Raw genomic sequence first — 26,548 nt, 5'->3', positions numbered from 1 at the left:
ATACCTTCCCAACAAAACCCAGGCACCAAAAAATCCAAGACTCAAAGCAGAAAAACCCAATTTTGTCCACATGGATTCATTCCACCAATCCATTGCAGAGTTGAGAGGTTGCAACATTCACTAGGCATCTCTAAAGCATTCAAATTTTTCCTGGGGGTCTCCAAACCCAAATTCAACAACCAGAAGCCTTGCTCAGCAACACAAACACTAAATATAACAGTACTCAAAAAAAAAAAAAAGGTTAGGAAGTAACTGTGCCATCAGTCACAAGTATTTCTGTAATTCAAAATGCCCAAATTTTTCTATCATACTCCTGAATCCACCCTGTTTTCACTTACTAGCATCTTCCACAATTTCTTGCATCCATGTCTCATGACTTGTCATGAAATCTTAAATCCTTTCAAATTTTTGTTTAAACTGGGACACTGCTGATGCCCCGACTTCACGCTTTCAGAGAAAACCATCTTTCATCTTGTGAGGATAACGTAAGAATGCTGAACTCTGAAATTTCAAATTTATATGTCAGCAGTTTACAAAAAAATTCTGCTCTGCAAACTTAAGAAAACAGTTATACTAAGTATAACCAACTTCAGGACAGATTTCATGTAAAAAGGAAGCTCAAACTATTTTTCACAGAACATTTTGTAACAAAGTGCATCATTACATCTGCTGAGGACAGAAAACTTCCAACAGAACAGATTCATTAGGAGCATCTAAAAACAACCCACTCACCCACAAATAAGACACACCACCACCCACACCCTCTCAACAAGCTTTGAATTCACTGGTCTTTCCAGTGGTATCTTATAAAACAAAACAGAAAGCTCCCAAAGAACAGGCTACAATCTAAGACCAAAAAAAAAAAAATTAAAAAAAAATCACTAATTAGTGTCAGGTTGTAACATGGCCTCTGCAGGAGGAGGTCATGGCTGCCCCAGACCCTTTCCAGTTGGCTCCACCATGACCCACCACAGGACACAGCTGAGCCCATCAGCCAAGCAACTGGCACCGTTGCAGAAACATATTTAAGAAAGAGCAAAAAAATACCTGAGAGAGAGAGAAAGGGGAAAAAACCCACCAAGGTCAGAGAAGGATAGAGAGGAGGTGCTCTGTAGCAGGGCAGGTAATCCCCTGCAGCGAGATGGGAGAGAAAAGGTGGTGGTTTAATGCTTATCTTTGCTTCTCAGTACTCAAATCTATTTTAACTAGAAATAAGTTATTTTTTCTTGTGTTGTCCACAACAGTAATCAGTAATCTCCCTGACTTTATCTCAACCTTTAAGCTCTCTAAGCCTAGTCCCCCCAGTGCTGCTAGGCAGGGGGAGCAAGCGAGCAGCTGGGTGGGCATTTGGCTGTTGGCCAAGGCTAACTCACCACACAACTTTTCAACAAAATCTAAAGAAATTAAAGTTATTCTGACTCTGCTGTTAAGTGCTGGTGCTGTTTAACTGACACCACACACAAGAATCATACATTTTCAATTAGGCTGCACATCAAAGGCTGCCAATCTTCACTCTTCATTAGAAGATTAATCTGTCATGGTGCCGGAGACATTTGCTCACTACAGGCAGGATGAGGCCCCATCATTTCAATCCAGCAGCTTATTTTTTGCCTACCGTCGTGCATTGTGCTAGCATCTCTCCAACAGCTCTAGGCCTGCAGCATGAAGTCATACACGTGCATGGCAAGGAAACGGGACAGCAGGGTGTCAAAGCCAGCAAAATAAAGATGTAATCCAAACCAGTGACAGAAGGAATAACACAGCAATGCAGATGAGACTCACAACAGCACTTGGCAACGCCGCAATCAAAGCAGACCCCCTAGTTATCTGTCATACGAAACTAGGCACTTGCAGCCATCACACAGCAAAGCTCGTCCAAGCTCAGCAGGAGCAGGCACAGGGAAGAAACAGTCCATCAGTGAGTGGAGCTAGGGCCACACAAATGCAGGTGAACGATCCAGGAAACAGCATCTGGATGCAGAGGACGTTTCTCACCACTAAACTGCTTTGCAGCTTGCAAACCACAGAACCTGCTCAAAGAGACCAGAGAGACTTTGGAACGCTCAAAAGCACTGGCGTGAGACTAGTGACACACTATGGCTAAATTGCTTAAGATGAAGACAGAAGGCAGGCAAGGCTACACACTAAAAATACTTCTCAGCCAAAGAATCTGCTTGGTTTTATACAGATACTTAAAAGAAGAATATACACACAACATATTCTGCTGAACTAACTCAGCTACAGATAAACTTGGGGGGTTGGCAAGTAAACTGCAGTAGAGACCAGCATTAAATACAGTATCTTTTTGCATGACCGTTTTAAAAGACTGCTTAAAATCTAAGCTAATTTTGAAACCTACCAATTCTGTGGATCTTTAATCTTTTTTTGGCTACATTTTTAAAGATTTTTTTTTCCATCAATAACTCAAGAGTTACTTGAAGTAAAAAATAGTTTTATATTTTCAGAGCTTTGTAGTTGATACGCCTAGCAACTAACACAAATTTTCAGAAATTCCAAGCATAGCACAAATTCTACCATAATTCATTTTTTAAAGAAAAGAAAGGCCCCAAAATAGCATCTAAATTTCAGTAAAGGATAGCTTCTGCATACTCAAGTGCCTTGTTAACTGTGAGAATTTTTGCTGCAAATCTTTCCCCTTTCATGTCTCATCTTCAAAATTCAGTAACACAGACCTACTACAGGACACCAGAAATAATTCTGGTGCAATTCTTTCCAGGTTAACAACCATTTTAGAAGTATGAACTTTTAGAAGAGTTCACCTGAAAACATCAGATTCTGGTTTATTTCAGAAGACTTTTAGACTTAGTATTGCAAAAATAGCTTTATAAGCAAGACAGAAAAGGAAAAAATACATGTATTGCTATCTAACTCAGTATTCCCTACTACTCCCCTCCAGTACAATTGTTTTGGGGTTTTTTTTTAGGGTTTCCTCCTCTTGGGCAAAACAGCAAATATGAATAAGAACCACCAAATCACCAAGACACTAAGCAGAAAATAAGATACCCACAAGTGTGTTTTAAAAAGGATGGTTTAAGTGAACCAGATTTTGAGTTGGGGATTGTTACTTTACTGTGAAAATACTCAGCACATTTTCAGGCTCCCCAGTGGAGCAGCTGGTGTGAGCACACCATAGAGCAGAAGACCATAACCTTACAAATCAAACATGCCAGCTCCAGAGCTCCTACTCACCACACTGGCTTTCGTCAACAAATTGCTACCAAATCCCTCTCCCGAAAGCCAGCTGAAGCTTGCTAGCCTGAAAACTAAATTACTGAAGTAATCACCAAGCCTCATCAGCTTGATCTCTCACCATTTAACATCTCGTACTAATTCTCTATGACCTTGCAGGAAATAGTTTCAAACAGCTCCCTCAAGAAAGTGAGTTTCGAGCCTTAGTTTTTCCATTCTGAGCCATCCCTGCACTATTTCATAGCTCTGATAATTGTACCACTGACTAACCTCCAACTGGGAATAACTGTTTTTATCATCACTATTAAAAACAGTCCCTCACACTGTTAGGAATCTGGAAACTCATTGTAGCTGCATCCCACCCTTCGGCCTCTCAAAACACTACAGAGCAATGAAACTATGTGCTGAAACCAGAGGATCCCTGTGCTGAACAACTCCTGTAATTTCTGGGTAATTACAACTGCTTCCTAAGCAAAGGCAGCCATGGAGGTTTGGTTATTGATTTTAGAGGGGCAAGTGGCATGAGATCTTAAAAAGTCAAACTGAACTTAAGAGTTTTCCATACTGGACTGGGAAAGTTAAATTCTTTTTAGAAATGCAGCAGCATGTTAAAAAGCCTCACGCATTCACCTAGTTTTGCAGTATTTGTGGTTTGTGTTTTTTTTTAAAAAGTAAAAAGATTCATCTCCAGTTTTCCTTTCCTAAAAGCACATTATCTTGGTTTCTACACCTTAGCCAGAGGAGTGACTGATAGCTCACAGAGAAGTACCAAGGTGCAAAAAAATAAGAGTTGAAAGAAGAATGGATTTAAAAAACAGCTTTTAATTATCTGAAGGTACAGTTTCCAAGTAGACAGCAAAGAGGCTGTGCATCACATGCAGACGGGTAAATTCCCCCAGGTTTATTTCACAGTCAATTACAGTGGATTAACCTATTAGTAAGAGCAAAATATATTATTTTTTTTGAATGCAAGTTTCAACAACTTGAAAAATCATTGCTGATCCTGTGTATCAAAGTATGAGTGGCAATCTGTTTTATCACATTTCCAATCATCACAGTCCATAAACACACCCTACAAGCAACCTCTCCCTCTTTTTTAATGCATCTTCTGTCATTATTTCCTTCTCAGGGAACAGCAGCCCTCTTGGCTTCCTGCTTTGAGTATCATTTTATATATCCATTAAATTTTTTTTTATTGTTGTTAGAGAAGCATCAAGCACCTCCAAACTCTCACACACACCTTTGCACAAACTCACAGGTGCTTGTATTATTCACTTCTGCCTCTGCAAGATGTGACTGTACAAGGTATTTGTCAAACAGAAAGGCATAGCAGCACTGAAGAGCAGCTTTCCAGGATCCCTGTGCTAAATACTGGGTGTGCCTACTTTTGTTTGGTATCAAGTTCCTTCTGCTGGCTCCACTGCAAGAGCAAACTACATGGATACTTAAGTTTTTCCCCACCTCCAAAAACATTTGTTCCTTTTCTAAGTTCTCCAGACTTCCTTCCCCTTTACCATATCACAAAGCCTCTTTTTTTAGCAAGGCTGCCTTCTTGATAGTCCATCACTATTATCTTCTTGTTCACTGCAGAGCTGCATGAATCACTGAATCTTGCAGAGCTTCCAGTCCTTTTAGCTAAAGGCCAGGCACCGAATTCAAGCATCCTGATTTAGAGAGAGGGCTGTTAAAACTCCTTCCCTGCCTCTTTTTTTAACACTCTACAGCTTCCTGTCCTGGGAGGCAACAAAAATGCTATAAGAAATGCCAGTTTCTGTTAAATACCCTCAATTCGTGTGACACTGAACATTTAAAACAATTACGTTGCTCCCAAATCTTGCGCTATAACAGCTTTTATTCCACAAAATGTAGAGATGAGCAAAATTACTTCAGCATGAAGGAGTTTTAGTTGGTTGTTTGCTGAATCCCACAGCATTTCAAGTTAACATTCAGGCTTGGCACGACCAACCATCCGCTCAAACACACAGCACAATGTCACCCCTCAAAACCCCACTGTTCAACCTAAAGGCACTTTTTTTATTTTAAGGGTGCGTCAGCTGCTAACTGAAAGTGGGAATGCTTCATTTAGCACACACACTTGTTAAACTGCTCACAGCATGCAAATAAAATACCGCATTGTGCAAAAGTCATTCAGTCTCCCCATCCGTAGATATGAGCAATGGAACCGCATCCAGGAAAGAGAAACTTGGAACAACATGCAAATATTTCAGTCCCTTATTCCCAATATTCACATACTACACTAAAGCCCACATCCCTGTCATGCCGAGGGGTGACCATGTTGAGAATCTGCTGTACATAATGGGTGGGAAAACGACCATTATCTGTCTTGCCCCAGTACTGCACCCTTTTATTTGTAGTTATTACTGCAAACTGCTTTTTTTTCCAGACAATGGCTGTGTTATTATAGGTACCTTCATGCTGTGCCAAAGCACATACACACAGCAATTCAGAACAATCAGCCTTGTTTTCATGGGAGCAAAGGTTGCAGCCAAATGAAATGGGTGGAGATCACATTAAACAATCTTGGAATCTGCTAATAGGATATAGGAAAATGTGACCATAATGCAGATGCAGAGTTCCCCTTTCACCTTCCAATGTTATGGATAAAATAAAAGCTTTGGAAAACCAATTAAAACTCTTTGAACAACATTAAGCAAGTCGAAGTGTTCTCAGTGTGCTTGCAAGACCACTGAGAAGTTCTTTAAAATTAAAACAAAAAAGTGCCCTTTCAAAGCTCTGAAACCAGAGAGCAAGGTTCCCCACCCCAGAACACCACCTGTTTAAAAGATATAGGATACCTGCAAGATGTCTGCTTATCCACGGTAAAGAGAAGCTCATCAAGACGACTGTTCCTGTCTTAAAGACATGATCAGCCCCTCCTCTGTCTAAGAGGGGAATTTTCATACTGAAGCACCTTGCTTGGTCAGCTGTAACCTGCATTCCCCTTGTTTGCTTTTGAGATATGCATTAGTCAGCTTTCTCCTTCACAAATCTGATCGTGCCTCTGCATGATCATACACTGAAGTCATGTCCTTGAGTCTGTGACATCAGTCTGTTGCCATGGTAACGTACAGGGCAGTCCAAAATTCAGTATTATGGCATCACTGCAGGATCAGACAGCAGAGCAAGCCAACGCCTGAGAGCTGGTTAATGCAGCACAAACAGCTAAGACATTTAAATCTAAATGTTAAAGTGTAACTGCACTTTATCATTATATTCTTCATAAATATGGCTAGAAGCCTCTCGTCAAGAAAGACGATCCAGAAGGTCATTAAGTTGAAGACAAACAGGCAAGCCATCATGCGTCACTAAAAAGAAGGGCAATATGTTTCCAAGGATGGCCATCAAGTATGAAGAAAGCTTAGTTCAGCTCTCTGAATAGAAACCACCATCTGTTCCTAAGGCAACACCAGACCTGCCTAAAGAGATTGTTCACAGAGAAGCAGGGATGGCCCCTTGGCACCCCGGAACAAGTGCTGGGTTGCACGCAGTTTTTCGAAATCATACCAGAGTGTCACAGCACTGTTACCTCTTTGGAAGAGATAGCATTACATAAGACATGGTTCTTCAATTTCAAGCTTCGAAGTAAAGATCAGTGCATCATTAACCCAACCTGTAACAAAGCCATGTAGTTAAAAAAGGGTGGTACCTTCAAAGAGTTGCTATTCCATGTAGGGTTAGACATTACAGTTCTGTGGGTTCCTTGCACACTCATGAGAATGGCATTTCTGAAGAGCAAAAGGGAAGGAAAAAGGAAATTAGTGACACGGTAATGGTGTTACAACTACTATCCAGCTCTTAAAACCCGAAAGATCCGGTTTGCCCAGTGCAAAGGGCATGTGGGAACAACAATCAATGCACTGCTGACATGTGGAGCACCACCAGTTCGAGCAGGTCTTCAGTGCCGACTGACTGAGTACACCCCAAAAAGAGTTCAAGTTCAGCGTCTACAGTCGAAGGCAGCAGCCCTGCCACAAGGAGAAGTCCCGCTGGGTGGCAGGGCAGAAGCTGCTTTGGCATCATGGGAGCCCAGGCTGCAAGGACAGCAAAGAGAAGAGAACACAAAGCTCTCAGTAGCTCTCACGCCGGACCCCTTTCTTTACGTGTTCCTCCATTCTCATCATGCACAAGCGTTTAGAGGTCTGGGTGTGGATTCCCACTCACTGCTTTAACACCCAAATTCCTCAAGACCCTTGAGTACCACTGCTTTTGCATGTTCAGCCTCTGGGTAAACCCAGCCACTCCCCATATACTTGACTGGTTCCAGTCCACCTCCTTCCGCTTTCTCTTATTAATCCACGCGTCTCTTGTAACTCACTCAATATTTCCTTCTGCAAAGCTGACCTCCATCCTTCCTATAACCTCAGACGCACCCACAATTTCTTAACAGTGACATTAAGAAGTTGCAGGCGCAACAAGGAACATTTCATGCTCTCTACATGTAACCCTCACCCTCTCCTAACCCCTCCTCCCAGGTCCTTGACTATAATTACCCCATGCCTCATTATCTAATACCGAACACATGCCTCGGGGCTGGGAACCATTGTTTATTTGTCTCTGCAATGCCACACACCCCAGTGGTGTTGTATAAATAAATTCCACAACCTGTTTGAGCCTGAACTTGATTCAGGCCTGAATTACACCAGTTTCTAAAGGACTGGTGCAAATACCTTCACTTGCTCCCTGCTCGCTTACGCAATCAGCCACCATAGGCAGTTCCAGTGCCAAACATCACGACAGCTAATTGCTCCTATAGACCACAACTGCAGAGAAAACAAAATTTAAATCCCTCTACTTTTAAATACAAATTGCAAATTATAAAGGGAAGAAGAGACAGGCAAGAGGCACACTGCTCTCAGCATGAGGACACCTGAATGACAAGTTCCACATGCCAATGTCACCGCTCAGCCACCAAAACATCCAGGCTTTGCCCCAACCTCAGTCTACTTAAACACCTGGCAGGTTACCCAGTTGCAAGTCTGAAGTACCATGGAGGCTGAGATTCTGAAGGCAACTTTAAGCCAAATGGATTTCGGAGGAAAATAAAGCCAGCAGGCTTCATCTCCATGGTGCTCCTGCAACATAACATAGGCTGAACAAGTTACTCAGGGCAGAGGTCATTCTTATTAACGGCCTAGTAAATTCAGATTAAAGTCAGACAGCTTTATGCGGACCTCGCATAAAGAACAGATGCTATCCAAATCAATCCAGCTTCCGTAAGAAGGAAAACTTGCTCACAGCTACATGACACCACACACAATCTACAGGACTGCAGCCCTTCAGGTACTCATTAAACTTTTCCCCCAGAAAAGTCTCCAGTACTGGATAATTTGCCTCCAATTGATTTTCTGCAGTCAAGATGGATCATAACTAAGTACTGGATATTGAAGCACACAAGTAGCCCCAGTGCACCCATCCCAGCTCATGAACACACAAATGCAAAAACCTGTGGACACTCATCACCTACCCTCCCAGTCACATGTGTTGATTCAAGCAACCATACATTGCTTCAGAGGAGCGATCAAACACCCAAGCCAAACACAAGAAAGAGGAAGGAAGTACCGAGGCACACTCAACCATTCAGCGGTAAACAAAGGTCGGAGAAGAGCCAAGGCTGGGTGGCTGCCGTGGAAGCTTCATTAGCAAACTTCAAGAAAAGCGGAGCATGGGGAAGGCGACTCACCATCCAAATGGTCACAAGAGCCTTGTCAACTTGCACAGACCCAAGGGCAATGCCAAAAATACTAAGCACAGCACTGGGTAGGCAAACAGACCATTTTGAGACGCAGAATTAGCTTTTTTACTAGAGGAAGGGAACACAACTGCATACAACCGTTCAACAGCAAAGCAGAATCCAGCACTGTGGGTTTGAGACATCTGTGAGAGACACCATTTCATCAGCCAGCAGTCCACCTCAGCACAAAAGATGCCAAGCTCTTGCTCTAAGCAATGGTGTTTACCCTCATTATAAGCATACAGGTGGAGGACCTTCACCCACTCATAGGAAGGAGCTGTGCTTTGTGGACCCTTCCTCACTACCCAGCCGAACCTCCTGTCCATAGGTGAGTCCCTTTCCACCTACATTACCCTCAGAGCAGGTTGGCAGCATGAGAGAAAGTTATTGCAGCCCATCCTTTAGCTTCTTTTCCCTACAAATGCAAGGTCCCTGACCTCTTTTTAAAAGGCAGCTGGGCACCCGGCTTACCACACAAGACTCACATGGCCTACAACCTTCTGCCGAGGAAACTGTGGCAAAGAACATGGTGGGTCAACTTGCCCAGCGGGCTAGGGTTCAGGCAGCCCTGCTGCCAGATAACAGGCTTGAACCTAGTTTTTACTTAGGCAATACCCAATCCAGCCTGCCAGCCTCCTGTCCCTGCAGTATCAGTGGCTAAAAACAGATGCAGGAATCTGATCGGCTACAGATTTTCACAGGGAAAAAAAAAAATAAATAATATTTTCCCCCTATACAAATAAATAAATACCTTCTTAAAAAAAAGGTGATGCAGTTCATCTCATTAGAAGAACCTATATTGTTCTTATCAAAGCATGGATCCATTCCAGGACACAATGCACAGGCCAGCCTGCAAAGCATGTTTGGGTCTTTCCCTCTGAAAGCCACTCTATAAATGCAAGACCCAGCTAAGGGGCTTTGTACTCCTTAATTCTTTGAAATTCACCATCACTTCACCTTAAGTTATTCCCAGAGCTTAATACTGCAGTTGGATCCATACTGAGTCACTCTACATGATGAACCCCATCAGCCCAGTTACAACCAAGCCCAAACTTACAAAAACTATAAACATTAAAAAAGCATATTGTATTTTCTTTCCCCAAGATGTTTTACCTGTCAACAAGTATCTGCCTTCGTGGGTTACCATCCTCCCATCACCCTGACTTGAGTTACCCTGCTTACAGCAAAAAGCAGCGAGAGCCAAAAGCACTCTGCCTGGAGTCCAAGCAGAGCTTGCAAGAACAGACCCCCTTTGGGGCAGCAGCAGTTGAGTTCCATTTAATGCAAAAACAAACTACTTTTCCATTCAAGTCAAAAGCAGAGACAAAGAATTGTATGTAGCTCAGACTGCACAGTCAGCTAGCTGTCTTTTTAGGAATAGATTAGATTTAACAGTTCTATGGCAGTCCAGAAAAAGTTAGCCTGACAAGAGTTCAAGCTTTGCCGAGTACTACACTATGCAAAATCCAGGCACTCGTCTGCGGTGCTCTCACGGCCTTAAGCCGGTACCTCAAAAATCATTATCATGATCAACATCAGTTCCAAGAAGGTATTTTATCAGGATTCAGCCTGATGCACAAATGCACTTTTATCCCATTTCAAAGAAAGACAAAAACCCTCTCCAAAGCTCTGCCCAATAATTCTCTTTTGCATCATACAGGTTGCATACAACGCCATTTCTACACTGGGGAACCGAAACACACAGTTCTGCTACAGCCTCATCAACATGACCACTCTCACCGGAGGGACTCATATTCTGAAGCAGCAAGCTTGGTAGCAGAGGATGCTCAGGCTGTTTTACTTGACTATTCAGGGCCTAATGCAGACAGAGAAACTAATTAACACGTATCACTATGGGAAGGAAATATAATCTAAATGTTCATTGGTTTATATCTAAACCCTTTGAGACTTCTAACGTCAAAGCTAAACAGATCTTCACCTGGCAAACTACTTGGAGAGCCTTCAGCTGAAGCTGCCAGGTAAGGGAATGCAGTATTTTAGGATATTTTTGCTACATACACTGGGGACACACCTCTAACATGCACAAAGCCCAGAGAAGCATCATGACAGCTGCAAAAACAACTTTGTCCTGGCTAACATTCACATAATGAAATTACAGTTTCACTCCAGGGAAAAAGGAAAAAGCACTTAAGTTTTGTTTAGATTAAAGTGCTGCAAGCCGTGCCACTTATCTGCTATCAGAGCAGATTGCAGGGCTGCTCCAATGATTATCCAGTAATGAAGTAACTGGAATTGGAAGGTATGCAATTAGTCCCATCTCCTCCTCCTCCCCTCCTCAAAAAGAAAAAAAAAAAAAAAAACAAACCACCAAAAAAAACCCCACACAGCACAGACGTTATCACCTCTATCTCTAGCTCTGCTACCCTCATCACTTAAAATACCTACAAAGCAAAGTAGGGCTGTCACTTACAAGCTGCTAACAAGCCTGGCTTGGCCCTGACTGGCAGCAAAGGTGATATTCTCAGCATTTCCCGAGAAGAAAGTTACTGGTTTACTTAATGGGATGTTTTCTCAGGTACCCACACATGCATATATTAAGCTTAACATGCCTGCATTTAGCTATTCCAGTAAAAGCACACCACTTTTCAGAGGAAAAAAGCACTGCTGTTCCTACTAGCTTTCAGTTAAAGCATCTCTCACTAATCCTCCAATCCTCCTGGGCACCACCACTGTGAAGTGAATATATTAAACTGAGGACACAGGTATCACTTGCTGGCGCTCTGTCTAGCTTTACTGACTCCAGCCTGAAAACGCTGGCTCATTTTACCTTAACAATTGGCACCCTACCTTCCCTTAAAGAGTTGTGCTTTATGTTTGTAAAGTGGTATACACAGCTCCTTCCATAACTGCAGCTAATGTATGGAAGACGCAGAAAGGCCCCAGACACCCCAAAGCCGAAGGGCAACTCACAGTGCATCCCTGCTTCCAAACTGCAATTCTGATAAAATACATGTTGACATTTATTCATGCTCAAAAGCTCACTCATCCTCCCCTCCACCCCAACGATAGCAGTTGGTCTAATTAAAGACATGCCTTCCCCCAACAGCCTCTGCCTCACGTATACCCCAGTAAAGTTTCTCTACCTGTGATCACCAACTTCTACATTTACCTTTTGTATGTTTGTTTGTTTTGTTTTTTAAGATCTCTGGGCTTCTTCATATGGAAAGCAGCCTGACAGACTCCTCAGTCCTTAACTACCTTTGTTCAGCCTGGACAGCCACCTGATGAAAAATAATTCCTTGCTGGTCTGCTATGACCCAAGTAACACAAGGGAGGAGGGCTGGGGGACAGGGGGGACTAGTTCAGCCCTAAAAAAAAGAATTTAAAAAAAAAAAAAAAAAACAACAAAAACCGTACAACCATTATTAATGCAACTAGCAACATCAATGAACTTGCTCTGTATAGCTCCATTACGGATGCAGCAATTTTACACTCAGATTATGTTCCTTGACTTTTTTCCAAGTTAAGTTCTTCCCAACCTCTTAAAAATGTTTTCCCAAAGATGACTGGGCCATCCCTGCAGGACACTCTGGTGCATTCACTTCCTTGGATTCAGTGAGGCCAGGGATGAAGCTGTGTTAACTTGACAAAATACATACACAACCCTTTCCCTGCTGGCTTCATCTACTCATCCAAAAGAGGAAAAAAGGGGAAAAAAAAACCCCAAACTTTTAAGGTGAGAAGAGTATGCAGAATGCTGCAGAAACATTTGCTACAAAGGTATGCAAACTACTACTATTTATCCTACAATTTACCCTAAACCCTACAGCTGACACATCAGCGGACACCATTTTAACAATCCCATAAGCTGTTAAAGCCTAACAAAGCAATCATTAGGAAAACTGGTTTAGTCCACTGTTGGTGGCATCCCATGCACCATCCGTGGAGGGAGCATGACTCAAACTGCTCTGAGCTCCCGTTTGCAGCACAGGCTGTAAAGCTGCATTAAAAGAGAATTCTCAGTAACTTGTACCAAAGCGATGTCTCCAACTGCTTCTGCTGCAAGACCTATTCAAAGCAAGTTATTATACATTTTAAGATGACTACATCTGCAGTCCTACTGCATCTAAAAAAATCCATAAGCATTCTAAGAGAAACACAGGGATTTTTTTCTAACACCATGGAAGATGGATTCATTGCTATCAGTAATCCTCCCACAGCCCAAATCTCAGAAGTGGTAGCAGATTTACTTAGATTTCAGACGCATAAACAAGCACTCTTTGCATCACTTCATTCATGTGTTTATCAATATAAAGTTACCTCATTTAAAAAAAGACAGTAGAGTGCCATCCTTCTTTAGAAAGGAAATTAAAAGGGAAAAAAAAGGCAAGAAACCAACAGTCTGTCCCACACTCGATAGCAAGCTCTGGTGAGCTGATGGTTAAATCGAGGTCTAGAAACCCATTTCCAGAGGACAGGCTTTCCTTAAAGGTTTTTGGTTTTTTGTTTTGTTGGTTTTTTTTTTTTTTTGGGGGGGGGGGGGGTTGGTTTTTTTTTTTAGAGTTCACGTACCCTGACATTCGTCTCAAGCTACCATGCCTTGCACGCCCTGACTGTTCAGCAGTGGATTGCCCAGGGTGCAAACACCCTGTGCAGGGACAGCCCTCCTCTCCCCAGGACGAGGACATGTGCAGGCAGTCAGGCAGGCAAATGAATGAGAACACCGCAGTGAGAGTGACAGGCAGCACGATACCAAACCAAGAACAGCCTAACGGCAGGAGAATAAGGGGCAGTTTTGCATATATGTTTACAGAGAGCTTCTCTCAACCTCAGGAGTCAGGACAGGCAGAAGCACAAAAGGTTTGAAAACATAAATACATTAAGACCGCAGTCCCGCACTCCCAGAGTGGAGGATTCACGGTGGAAAGGCTTTTTATGCTTTGCATTAAAGACTTAGGTAAGGCAAAGTTCAGAACAAAAACCTCAATGAAGAGCTTTATAAATCAAAAGGGAACTGGGTTGCCTCTGGAAGCACGTGAGCTGGTGAACACAAACCCCAATTCAACACTAGCTTCTATCACTCGATACACAGCAAGTCCTGTTTGAACTCAATGTCCAAACTCTTCTTTAAAATATAGCCTCCAGTATGACACATTGCAGAAAGCCAAACCACAGGCACAAGCCATGAGTTAGTCTTTGAAGTTTAGATACAACAGAAAATTATTTCACCTACCTAGATGCAGAGGGATAGCTGCTGCCTTTGATGCTACAAGAAATTTTGGTCTTAAACTGCCCAAACACTTCTAATTGCTTGCTGGGCTGCAGAGTGGCAACACCCAAGCCTACACATACACATGAACATAATTATGCCTGGTCTAGACTTGGGGGGGGAGGCGCGGGGGGGAATCTTTTCAGTGATGTTAGCATGCAAAGAAAATAATAGCATGTACAAAGAAATCTCTAGAGTGACTTATGAACAAGATTTTATGCTTGGCTTTCTGCCAATTAGAGAGGAATTAAAGAGCCTAGCAATATAACCCCGTTCATCCCAAGGAAGAAACTGCATTCTTAAGTGATCAACGGAATAAGAGGGAGGAGGAAAGAGGGACAAAGACATAGGACTGCAGTTGCACGTACCAAGATAGGAAGTTTCTGATGGTACCGAGACAGAAAGCGGGCTAAGACTGTAATGCAGAAAGAATAGTTCAGATTTTAAAATTAATCCAGTCTATTGCATCCAAAAGAAAATTAGCCAGTAAATAACAGCATTCCAATAAAGCAGACAGTATTTTTTTACTGTAAAATTCCAACTGTTATAATATTTTACAGATTATACGTCTTCACTGACTGCCAACCAGCGAAATCAGTAAAGGGAGGAGGTCACAAGAACAAAAGCAAACCAAGTGGAAAAGACATTGCTAGACACCTCAAGAAGCTGAAAATATGTCAAAACCCAGCCTTTTAGTAAGGGAGAACATTTAGCAGCTATCTGCAATGATGATTTTATATCCAAACTCTTTGGAGCTTATGAATTCACATCATGAGACCAGCTTTTAGCAGAACTAGGACCAGACTTGACATGCCCCAGTTTCCCCAAGGTTACTTTCTGAAAACCATCTACACTTAAAATATTTCAAGTGCTCTTCTCACACTGCAGAAGAGCAACCAAAAGCTAACTTCTAACTTTACTGTTTTAGCATTCATTTTACCAGAAGTCAATTTCAACACTTTTTTATTTGAATGACAGAAGGAATTTTCTGTTAGATTGTAGGTTGAAAGTTATTGGAAATGGCAGCAAGCTCCTGTTTATACATATATATATAAAGTCATTGCAAGGAGGAAAAAAAAAAATGTTACTGAAGCTTACTAAATCAAAGCTTGTAAAAGACCAAAACAACAAAATTAACTAGAAGTAGCTTAGGAATTGCTAGGGATGTTTAAAGTTAATAAAATCCTAAATTAAATGGCTGCCGCTTAGGTTTGCCAAAAAATTATGCAAATTTCCAAAGTTCATACATAGTAATTAGCACAGCAAAAAGCAGGTCCCAAGTAAGTGATGAAGTTAGTCTCGCTCTTATTTTTCCAGCAGATGGAACTAGCTGTGTGTAAAGTTATTTTTTGCAATCAGAGATTAAACATATTATCCTGAATATCAATTCTGCAAATATAGCATATTGGATACATGCATACAAGGTATCAGGAATATGCAAAACCCAATCCAAATCCTTCTTTTCCATCATTCTAAATAGGACATTAATGAGGCTGGGGGGAGGGGTACACATTTAAGACTCCATTTTTCAAACCTATCGACTATCTGCCGACAATTTAGCTGAAACAAGTTCTCTCAAAGTACATTAGCGTTAATAGTCCAAACAGGTTTTTCCAAAGAAAAATGTCTGCCTTGACTGAAAATACATCCTCTTGATGTGCTAATTGACAAGATTACAAAAAGTCATCCAAATTGCAAGTTCAAACAATGTGCACAAACTGAAAGTCTCCAGTTTTTGCCCATTACTCCTCCAAACCCTGGTTTACAGGCGTATACATCATACATTGTGTATTGTATACTGTAACGCACAAATCCACTTTTTCCATTCCTATTACTGATTTGACACTTACTTCATGCTTAAAAAGATATAGTCTTCTCCCAAGCCCTGCAATTCTCAAGCTACCTGCAGCAATGCGCTGAGCAATGGCTGAACCTCACATGTGCCCTTGACCAAAATACTCCACCTGCGTTCCACATTCTGAATTTAGTTTTTCTTAAGCACTCGAGCCAAGAGCTGCCCCAGTATAGCAAGTTACTCTCAAAGACATTGAAAGACCCGGCAGCTTTTCTCAGTTGTTTGCCTGCCTTAACCTTGATATTTATATTGTGCTTATAGAAGAAGTGTGATCCATAAAGATGTATGTCAACGCGTGCATCTAGTTTAGGGGGCACCCACCTAGGACCATTCCGTCTCCTACTGCTAGTATCAGCAGATAAGTCTTGAGAAGGTGCAGGGAGGTCAACCAAAAGCACGGTTACTGCACTGATTGTGAAGAGAAAGGACAGGCTGCTTCTTGTGCAGTACGGGCACCAGCTTCCAAACAGAAAAGTGGTGAAAGAAGTGAAAACAAGCTACAAGTTTCACTACACAAACATTGCTTTGTAGCTCCAGGTAGCCCAGGAAAGGTTTCTAGAACCTGTGTGTGCTACAAAAAGAACCCCAAACTTACATAATTAAAGGAACATAGGGAAGGGAAAGTAAAGTTTAACTCTCATTTAAAAGTCAAGTAAATGACACACTTGATTGAATACTATTAATGAAAATTGTGCAAATTAAAAGTAGATATACTGAAAGCAGTAGAAACCCTGCCCGAAACACAATGAGAATTCTCATACAAAAATATTTCTATGGCCAAATGAAATACTGAGTTTAAGTAAGAAAGCAAGCACTCACACCTATCGTGCTCTTCCCCACCCCCCTCCCCCCCCTTCTCAACTAGGGAGTCTCATTTATCTCAGAGCAATCAAAAGAAAACACTTCGATTTTTAAAGTGAGAAAAGCTGCAGAAATGAAAGCCCTGTCTGGCACGAACAAGTAATAGTTGAGAAATCAAAAGGAGATTCTCCAAGTTAGGGGAAGAATGAAAACAGTTCTGAATAATTTACTTTGCATAGCCCAGTTCCTGCCAAAACAGTTCTGTAAATCCCATGGTAGTTCAGATAATTTCCATTCTTAGAACAAAAAAAAGCTAGATTGAACATTAGCAACATTAATTGTGTGATATGACCTGAATGATGCAAGAACAAGTAGTTAAGTGAACCACAACATCTGCTGAATTTTTAATCACTAGTTGTTTTGCTGCAAGGCAGAAGAACATTGTATATTAGCTTCCAAGCACTGTACAGAATGGCACATTAGGACAGCAAGATTTTAACTGGCAGAAATTCAGCCTCTGTGCTACCTAAATGCCATTACTTTGCTATGAACTGCAAACATAGCAGCTTCTAAAGGAGCTTTTTTTTTTTTAATCACATGGAAAAGAGCACTATTTTCTGCACCCCAAGATACCAGTCAGCCATTTCTGAGTAATTTTTTTTTAAACAGCTGACAGACATTTTCTTACCAGCCATTCATGCATCCCTCCGTAGTGTATTTTTACTCTCAAAACAGCATTATGTAGTCATGTGGCTGCCCAGCAGCAACTCACTACAAAAGAGGTAGTTCAACCTCCAATGTGTAGGAAGGTGATCTATGTAAACATTCATATTACCTCTGTACTACAGCAAGACATGCAACTGCAACATGTTTAGGCATACCTGAGATATATTTAATCTATCTGCCTCTGATACCCATTGCAATGACACTGCAGACACCTAGCTTTTACCCTGAACTGGCTGTCCAAGCAAGTACCATTAATGTGAGTTGCACAAGCCCACCCCATACCTATACCAGCCAGTCCTGCTGTGGTTTCTCTGTGTTTGATACCCAAAATAGCTAGATTAAAACCAACCACCATGCCTACAGTGGTAAATACATCTCCAGTTATGCTCTAGGCATGAGACAGCAACAGCAGGATTAGCAAGTGATACAGCAGATACTCCCCTTCCACAAGACAAAAAGGAAAAGTTATTTGGGGAATCAACACAAATTCCAAATACAAATCCGACAACTATACCCAGACTCTGCACTATGAGCAATTATCCCGATTCATACAAGTGGGGGAAAAAATGACATTAATAAAAAAAAAGTTTGTCACACTGGCTTTAATAGATTCTACTTTAATAAATTAATAGATTCAAAATAGCTTAGGAAACAAAACCAGTAAAATATGGTACAAATTAAAAAACGAGCAGCCACACATACCAAAGCAGCATTCCTGTGCCCTCCTTACTGCAGAGCTTACAAAGCTGGGAAGTTGATCTCTAACCAGCAACTTTCACTAAACTAAGACCTCCTTCAAAAGCTTATATGGATGGATAGGAACATCTAGTAATACATCCAATGACCCAATAATCCACAAAAGCCAAAAAAAAGCAGCATACAGGGATGACAGACATGCATGCTTCCAAAGCTACATTATCTTTAATCATAGGCTTAGGACCAGTCCTATGTTTTCCTTACAGACTCAACTACTGGGTACAAGATAAGCTGCTATCTTCTCTGAAACCAGGTATCAAACCTGCAATGGGAATACTGAAATATACCCTATCTGCTGGTAATAAAGCAACCGGTGTTTGAGGATTATATTGAATTGCTTGTTTTGTTATGCTACAGGGCAGCAAGAAGTGAAAATAACACATTATGATGAATGTGTTGACACCTGGAACCTCAGGGACAGTTAGTACCTAGGTAGCATTGTGCGTCTACAACACAGTATTCAACTTCACAGCACCAGAAATCCACCTTGGCACCTCTGTGCCCCAAAACCACAGCCCCTCCTGGCATGGGAACTACAGGCCAGTCTCTATGAGCACACACTCTCGCTGCTAGCTGCTATTCAAGCTAGCAGAGAGCTCACCAATGCCGTGGTGCACGTCCACAGCACGCTACAAGACGAGCTTCCAATTTTAAGGGACACAGAAAGATGTTTTATATGCCTATAAGAAAATTAGTTGCAGCTTAGTGCTTGACAAGTCATTCATGCTTCTTCACGATCCTTACCTAAATGGAGAAAAGATTCGAGAGAGCATTTAGTGCAAGTGAAATGTACAGAGCTTCCTCCTCAACCTCTGCTCATTCTCCAATTAAGTATGAAAGAGACAACTTAGTCATACGGAGCGTGCAAGATGATTTTAAGACACTGCTATTAAATCAAATCCCACAACTTTTCACACCTATTAAAATGGAACTTTGTCATTAGAAGGGGGGATTTTGATAAGCGCAATGCAATTAACAGACACCGCCTTTGTTACCAGGCTGCTCGTGATGAAGCCCAGGCTCCTTGACATTCCATTTCTTTCCCTCAAAGGGTCTGTGCTACAGCAAATTTATGGTTTTTAGCATGTAAGAGGAGAATTGGGCATATTACCTTCAAAACCAGTCAATAAGGCTCTTTCACTCAGGCCCAGGGAAGGAGGGTGGCTGCTGGAAAGCAATACAAGGCACTCCCTTCCCCCTCCCTGCAGGACCCAAAAACGCTGCATTCAAAACACTCCCATCCCCTGCAGCAAGGGATTAGCCATTTATTAAAAAGGAATCAAAACACTGTAAAAAGCTTCCAGTTAAGATTTCAAGAAAGAAAAAAAAAAAAACAACAAACAAAAAAAATGCAACACTGGTGCAAGTGGAGTGGCATTAGAAATTCTTCTGGGCACTGAAGAACAAGTAGCTCAAACGTAAGCAGGATGTCATTTGTCTGGACAATGCTGATGAAATGGCTCAAAAGGAGAACAGAACTAGATTATTTTTTTTAGTCAGTCATTCTGCTGCCTCCGCGTTAAGCAATAACAACATTAACAACCTACAGGCATCTACAGATTTAGACTTTGGACTTCCAAAACAACTGCCTACCTCCATGCTTTTTTTTATTTTTTGGCTCTTCTCTAGGGGTGACAGACAATTATAATGGCCAATTATGTAAAACCTTTCATCCGAGAAAACACGAAGCACTACGCAAACACTCATTAAGACTCGCGACTCGAGTCTGCGCTGGGCGCTTAGCCGGTTCAAAGCTAGCCTGGATATCTCAAGCTACCAAAACTGGATACCGAGAGCAATGGCATAGCCAAGATAGCATGCAGCGCAGCAGGGTTAACCGCTTGAGTATTTACACAGCTTCGCAGGCGGGTTCTACAGCCCACAACGAACCCCGAGCCGCTGCGGCTGTGCTTTACAGCCCCATCCAAGCCGGTTATTTAAAAGCAGAGCAGAGAGACGTACACTGCTGTTGGGCGTTGTACAAAGCACCTCGCAGGACAAGCGTTAGACCCACTTCTCTGGCTGATAAAGGGTGATATTTTCCAACTGGAAGCCACATGGTGCAACTCAATAACCTCAGTTTACTGAAGAAATTAAAAGCTACTCTTATTGTTTCAAGTAAGGCCTTGGAGGAAGTAATTTTGAGAAGAAATCACTTCCACTGTAATTGTACTTTTAACCTTTCCTTAGGTTCTTACACCATCCCCACGTGAACGCATTATTAGAAATGTTATCTACAATATCTCGTAACAATTAAGGCTTTCTTTTTGGATCACTGTTTATGTTTACTGAGCTTCACAATCCTTCCCCCTAAAAGGCTGATAGATGTATGAAGCACGGGGTAAGCCGTACAGAAAAACACGATCAGGAAGTGACAGTACTCAGAAGATCAAAATTTGGGGAAAAATACACAGATTTTTTTTGGCTTGCTGGTTTTTTGTTTGGTTGGGTTTTTTTAATAAAGAAAAACCCTGCATGCTTGCCTGCAAGCCCGCGAAGAGACCGCGACCTGCAAGAAAGCAGGGCAGCTCCGGACACCCCCCACGACCCCGTCGCGCTGCCCGCAGTCACGCGTGGGTCGGCCGCGTTATGCAACCGCTGGGAAGGAGAGATGCTCTGCGACCCCCACGCCTGACCCCAGCCGTGAGGAGGAAACGGGACCCGGCACCCACGGAGGGATCTTTTCCCCGAGGCCCCCCCCCTCCCTCCCTCCCTCCCACCGCCGCCGCGGGCTCACGCTGTCAGGCGGGAAGGCCACGGGAGCGCTGCCAGCGGAGCCGGGGAAGGGGCACAACGGGGAAACCGTAATAAAACCCCCTCCCGGGAAGGCGGCCGCCTCCGACAGCGCGGTGCCCCCGGCACGGCAGAAGGGTGCCGGCGCCGAGGGGAGCACCGGGAATCAAATCAAATCAAATAAACCCGAGAGGGGGGCGGCCGTCTCGCCGCACCGGAGGAACGAGGAGGCCCGGTACCCTCTCCACGGGGCCCGGCGCCGCGCAGCTCCGTCCGGCGAGCGGCCAGCGGCCCCTCGGCGGCCCCCGAAGCCGCCATGGCCGGCCGGGAGAACGGGCGGTGCGTGCGGGGCCTGCTCGCCGCCCACCTGCCCGCCCCGGCCCGCGGCCCCGAACCGAGCCGAACCGCCGGCCCCCCCCCGCTCCCGGCCCCGCCGCACCGCACCGCCAGAAGCCTACCCGGAACGGGGAGGAAGGGAACGTCCCGGCGGCGGCGAAGCTGCGCGGAACCGCCAGGCTGGGCTCGGCGCGGTCGGATTCTTCCCCCCCCCCCCCCCGCTCCCAGCCGCGGCGGCGGGAGGGGCCGCGCACGGCCGCGCCAATCCGCGCCCGGGGCGGGGCGGCACCGGGACGGGCCCGGACCCGCCGGGGAGGGCCGCGGCCCCGCCGACCGCCCCCGCGTCGTGCCAGGCACCGGCCGTCCCGCCGCGCCAGGCACCCGTCGGGGCGGGCAGCGCCGACCGGGGGGGGCGACTCGGGGCCTCTCGGGTCTCCCTCCCTCGGGGTCTCGTCACGGCGCCCAGGCTCTCCGCCGCGGCCCTTTGGCGGGCCCGGAGCTCGCCTCAAAGGGCCGCAGCGGTCTCCTCAGAGCAGGGCCGGGCCCAAGGGCCAGGGACGTTTTCAGGGCAGACCCCGAACTGGTCGAGGCCTTGCCGGAGTCCCTAGCGCTGGCAGGCGTGGGGCCCCCGCAGCCTTGCTCGTCCTGGTGTCTCCAGGCTCGGACCCTTGCTGCCCGTGTGCCGTGAGGTTCAGCGACCAACGTGGCACTGAAGGCGATGGGGGTGCCAGCTCCCACCCCCCCTGCGTGGCACCGGCAGCCTACGAGTGGGTTTAGTATGGGGATAACAGGCTAAAAATCGGTATAGTCCTCTGCAAGAGGCCAAAGAAACTCGTTTGGTAGACCTTTTCGGCTTTAAAATCTACTTAACTCCTGACTGCAAAGCCAAAAGAGCTGCTAAGAGGTCACTGGGAGCGTGAAGCTCCTTCAGGGTACTGGAACCCCACCAGCATCTTGCCAGCCAGCGTATTTTGCCAACGTTGCCTCCCCGGCACAATCACTAAATACCCTTCGCTGTCATTTGTGCGGTTGCTGCCCTCAGCAGAGGAAAAACATGAGCTGCTCCACTTGGTGTAGATGTGTCCTAGGAGGCATGGCTGCACAGACACCAGGCAGCGGTTCTTCACGCAAGCATCACTCCAGCCATCTTCTCTATGCCATCCTCGCAAAGCCCTCAGCCTGCAGGGAGAAAGAGACAGGCACCAGAGAAATCCTCCAAAACCAAAGGTATTGAAAACAAGAGTGAAATGCAAAGGGAAGGCATTGGGAAAAGGGGAATTAAGCGGTGGCACCAGATGGTAGCTTGAGCCTAAAGGGGTTCCTGCAAGAAGGAGCCTTCCCCCTCTTCAAAAGAAGATTTCAGCAGTTTGTTTCTGCTTAGAGGGAAGCGGGGAGGGAGGCAGGTCCCTGTGGAGGACCACAGATGACCCAGGGTGAGAGCATGGCTAAGCAAACCTAAAAGGCCTGGTTTCTCTGACCTGCAGGAGAGCAGCCATGGAGACACTACTTATTCTGTGTAATGCAATACTGTGAAAAGATCCTTGAGACCGTTCTTAAGCTAAAAAGCAGTGTAAGTGTGTCAGCACAGCACTGTGCCACAGTAGTCCTGACGAGGGGCAGAGCTAATTAGCCAAGGCACAGGATCACATTAACATGGCATCTCAGATGGCTGAGATGAATCTCCCAAAGTCTCTGGAGTCCCTGTTGACTACGGCCGCTATATACAAAGTGAGGATGGGAGGGAAGATAGAGGTAAAATGAGTTGCTGAAAGTCAAATATTAGATCAGTGACAGTACGGAAAACAGAACCTACAGTTCCTCATCCCTCCAGTACTTTCTCCTCTGAACTGTAACAAAACCCCAGAACAACAACGGGATTTAGCTGCTGCTGACACAGTAGCTTCATGTGTTCCAGGGGAAGATTCTGTATTTTGGTATAGGACCATGGTGATTTGTTTGTGCACATGGAAAAAAAACTATTTACTAGCACGGTGCCATAGTTCAGTGACATACACTGACACACAAGATATCACCAGATGACTTAAAGGAGAATGAAATATGTGCCCTGTCATATTAGAAAAAGGCCCCCCAACAGTACAGAGCCAATCTTTTGTTGTAAGTTGATAAAGACAGCTAAATGCCATTTGCTGCTAAGTGACTTCTAATGATTAAATAAACTTTCTCCCACCCCCCCCCCGGGGCATTTAGTGATAATATAAGAAAGATTTTGCACATTGTTTAGCTTACATGGCCATCTGGCACTTTTGCATTTCAGTAGCCTTGAACATTAAAAAAACAATAGATAAAGAAAACCAGTCCTATCTTATCGGAGACCTGGAGAAGTTTAACTCTGTCAGAGTACATAGGACTAACCAAGTCATTACAGCTCTCTTATTGTTTCCATCTTAATTAACGGTCATATTCCTCAAAGCTTTGTGTTGTTGTACTCTCTAAACCAAGCTGTTCCTTACCGCCTTTGTAACTCCAGCAGTCGCATCCAGCTTCCATACGAGATGTTCTGTTTCTGGGCAATGGAGACACAGAGGCGGCGTGTGCTGAGAAAAAATACATAGAGGTTTTAAGCCAAAATAAAAAAAAAAACCTAGAAGTCTTGTCTAAGCTAGGGAAAAAGATGTTCTTTTCAAATGAAAACTCAATGGTCTTGGCCTAACTCAATTAGAAACCTACTTCACGCTGTTGAAACATCATCTAATACCACCGCACTAAGCGGTTTCTTTATCTGCCTTTGCTAAAGGGGATAAAAGTACAATTCATCCAAAGTAACCCACTCCAATGAAAGTGGAAATGACAAAAAGTTTGGTCTCAACTCAGCAGTGGCCTATGGTTGAATACAGCATTTTTTCTTTGGTTAATTCCAGCTCCTCTCTTCCCCATGGAAGAATACCAAGAAGGTTCAAGCCTGTTTGGAAAGAAATGTGATTTCCTTAAGAATGTGGCTTTAGGCCTTGGAGGATGAAACCAGCTGCAGGATGCTTTCACCTGTAATGCTAGAGCGGGTTTTTGACCAAAACCTGTAACAGCAGGGAACATTCGGTGTAAACGCACCGTAAATTAACAGAGGATGTAAAGATATGCTGAGATAAAAACTACCCAGGCTTTGTTTCCAACTCTACTTTGCATTGTAAGATTGCTAGTTTGCGTTTTAGGCTAGCTCCAGTGAAAGCTGGGAGCTTATAAATGTGCTACAACATCTAGCTATTAGGTATCAGGCTGCCAGAGTGCAATATAATACCCAGAGTTGGGTACCTCATCTTTCTATTTATAGCCTGGAGAGTGTTAGACACCTCCCAAGGGCGAGTGGAAACTCCCACCTCCCAAGCAGAGACCTGGTTGCAGGAAAGATCAAACCAGGGATGTATTAGACTTGCTTTACATAGCCAGCGTGTAGGCATTTCCATCAGCTCGGGATCCTGGGCCCATGCATCTGGGGTTCAGGAGTCTGCAAGTGCTCTTTGAAGGAACAGAGCAAGGTTACCGGTTTCTTTTTAACACTGTGGGCTGTAGGGGTTGCATTTCATGTCGTTTGTTTTATGTGCTAATCTAGTTGATAGAGCAAATACCCAGGAAAGGCAAGACGCTCTCCAAGCTCATCCTGGTGAGAGTCCAAATGTCTCTCTCTCCTACCTGCTTGGACCATACCCTCCTCCCAGGCTACAGGCTGAGGCATTAGGGGTTTGGTGGGTAGCTATCTCACACTCCTGTTGAAAACGTGCTACTTTGCAAAATGAAACCCAAAGAACAGAGCAAGAAAATGCAGCAGAAGGCTTAACTGTGTTTCCTAGTTGTTGTAAGACAGGAATTTAGCTTCTGTTTGCTGCTCCTAGAATTTGTTCTGGTTTTTAAACTACCAACCACTTCAGATGAAAAGCATAAGCAGAAATGGGAACAGCCAATGCACCGTAATGGTTTTGCTGCACAACACTTGATTAAGAGGTTATCAATTAAATTTGGCAGGAGGACTATTCTGTGCCCTCTGCAGCATTGTGCTGTGCTCCACGTACAGTAGTTTGCCTACAGAGGCTTTTCTTTGACTCCACGCAAGTGGCAAGTATGTGGCGCTGTGGGCTACGGCTTTATAATTCCATTTGCCTGAACTTTCACCAAAAATATGTTTAGAAATTGGAATTATTTCAGGGCTAAATTTGGAGATGGTTTCCCTACATGCTCCATATTGCTCTTCAGTAAGGTGCATTTATGCAAGGCTGGGAAGAATCACCCTCACAAAGAACAATACCCCATGTGAATGAATGAAGAGTAGAAAGAGCAAGTTAGCAGATTTCCACATAATGATCTCCTCAGTACAATATGTATCTAATAACGACAGTTATATTATCAAGAAATAGATAAATTCAAATTGGTTCTCAAAGCTTCAATGGCTAAAATGTAGGCACATTATCGTAAAATCATCAGGACTGTATGAGAATGGCAGGTTTAACCTTTCAGGCACATATAATATCTGTACAGTATCATGAGTTTATATATTCATATTGCTTATCTCTATTAAATGGTAATATGTTTATTGCTCTTAACACAATAAAATCAGTAGCAATCAGGAATTTGGTTGACAAACACGTGATTACCGTGTTTTGTCTTAAAGTGACACTGCAATACTTTAAAATCATGGCATTATTCAAATACATCAAGACCCTTGTGGTGACCTAGATGCTGTCAGTGGAAGGCGTCACTGCAGCGTGTTAAGGAAACCCATTCTGGCTTTAACCTAGCTAGCTCAGGTAACAACCAGCAAAGCTGCACGGCAGAGCCTGAGCCTGCCAAGGACCCAAGTTAGGTACTTGGGTTACCAGTCTGCCTTGAAGTGCGTACCGCTGCATTATCGCTGATGTTGTTATTTGAGTTAGTGAGATTAAAGCCCCAGCTGTAGCGCAGCCACGCTTCCTAAATTCAGTATCAACATCCATGAGTGGAAATTAGCAAATGTGCCGGTTTAGGTGCTCCGAGGAGCAAACAAGTATTGTTTCAGCATGAAGGAATCCTTCAGATGCAGGTATGCAGTGAGAAAAAATGATTTTTGGTTGGAAGGAAGACACTCCTAATTTTTTCCCTAAAACTTGTGGTTCAGCATGGCTGACATCATTGGACTATATCCTGATATCATAAGGTGGAACTG

The 26,548-nt window shown here is 43.8% G+C and overlaps 1 protein-coding gene across 4 annotated transcripts in view; it reads right to left on the bottom strand.

Annotated features, from left to right (window-relative positions):
• FBXO34 (F-box protein 34) overlaps positions 1-21,638 on the bottom strand; it is a 40,150-nt gene extending 18,512 nt beyond the window's left edge. For 2 of the 4 annotated variants that reach the window (XM_075029515.1, XM_075029517.1), the window contains exons 1-2: positions 21,522-21,638; positions 6,878-6,956 (exon numbers count right to left, since the gene is read on the bottom strand). The gene's annotated coding sequence lies outside the window, so the exon portion shown is untranslated. The remainder of the gene's footprint in view (positions 1-6,877; positions 6,957-21,521) is intronic. The other 2 variants (XM_075029518.1, XM_075029519.1) reach the window with 2 other exon arrangements.
• Positions 21,639-26,548: the final 4,910 nt, after the last annotated feature.

The sequence above is a fragment of the Buteo buteo genome, chromosome 6, assembly GCF_964188355.1.
Source record: "Buteo buteo chromosome 6, bButBut1.hap1.1, whole genome shotgun sequence".
Taxonomy (NCBI): Eukaryota; Metazoa; Chordata; class Aves; order Accipitriformes; family Accipitridae; genus Buteo; species Buteo buteo.
This window is presented reverse-complemented; position numbering and strand designations above follow the sequence as displayed.